A 1,406-nucleotide genomic window follows, 5' to 3' on the forward strand; every position below is an offset into this window, starting at 1 on the left:
GGATGTTGTTGAGGTAACAGATTATATAGGGGTAGACCGGGTATGGTTGTAACACTTTTTGTTTCAACATCTGTAACTCGCTGAATTTTTAAGCTAGAGTGCTCAAACGTTTATACACAGTACCCACATTTGTTCACTACAAAAGGCACCAATTCAAATATCTGCAAGTATATCACAGCCCAAAGTTGATTTCAAATACATGGAGTGCCTTTGTTACAATCTACCCACATACTGGGGAGAGTTGTAACAGTCAGACAAAAGAAGCAAAAACAGCAGCCACCTCATAAAGTTTGCTTCAAAAACAGGTTTATTGAAACAATCTAAAAGAACTATACAAAACAATGTCACATTTTCTACGAATGACCACAGCTCAAATCCACGTTCTGTTTGATGCGGGAGTGTGTACGTGTATGTGTGTAAATTAGACTAGTAGAACAAACCTCCTTAACGGTATTTATGCTTACTGAACACTCAACTTTAGTGTACCGAGGTAAAGAATATGTAGATCTAACAAAGAACTGTGTAAATTTGTGTGTGGGATTGTGACTATGTATGAATTTTCTCAATCAGAGTCACAATGGTGACAAACCAATGTTTTTAACCCTAGAGTGCAGACTTGGTGGATCCAAAAACTGCATAGGGCACATTTATCCACATTTCCTTTGGCTTTGAGCTGCCAAAAAAGCTTCATATAGACAACATGAAAGTTCTCAGTTCTATGTAAGGGAATGCTAAAATGTGTTACAAATTACCCCACCCCCGTCATCCAATGTTTAGTTAGCTGTATTAGCATTATGGCTTGAAATTAGCAGTTTAAAAATGCATCACATTTTGCCTGATAATCTATCATTTATTCTAATGTAAGTTATATGATTTTATCTGCAACAGTTTAGGTACTAAGTAAAATATAGTTTTGGTCAAAACAATTTGATTTTTACATCAAAATCAGTTTTTTCTTTATAAAATCTGCATATACCTATTTACAGCCTTGACAATCATTCATATAAAATCAGGGTGAAAGTGGGTAAATAATGAAATTATCATAGGACTCCTAAGCTTATCCCTGAATGGTGTTGTTACAACTCTTCCCATGTTACAGCCATACCCGGTCTCCCCTAATATTCTCAATAAAACATTGACTGTTTCAAGATAAGAAAGAACATTCTCTCAGCCATATTAGGAAAACATTATAAGAACATCATTGAGGCCAGAGGAGATGGAATATTTTTATAAAACTTTCTTGTAATGTGAAATATTAACAAAGCTAGAACATTTTATCTGCAACATTTTGAGGATGTTTTGTGGATGTTGTTGAGGTAACAGATTATATAACGTTTTCAATAAAACACGGGCACAATGTTTCAAGATAACAAAGGAAGAACATGCTCTCAGTCACATTAGGAGAA

Source organism: Sinocyclocheilus anshuiensis, unplaced genomic scaffold (genome assembly GCF_001515605.1).
Source record: "Sinocyclocheilus anshuiensis isolate Anshui unplaced genomic scaffold, SAMN03320099.WGS_v1.1 scaffold609, whole genome shotgun sequence".
NCBI lineage: Eukaryota > Metazoa > Chordata > Actinopteri > Cypriniformes > Cyprinidae > Sinocyclocheilus > Sinocyclocheilus anshuiensis.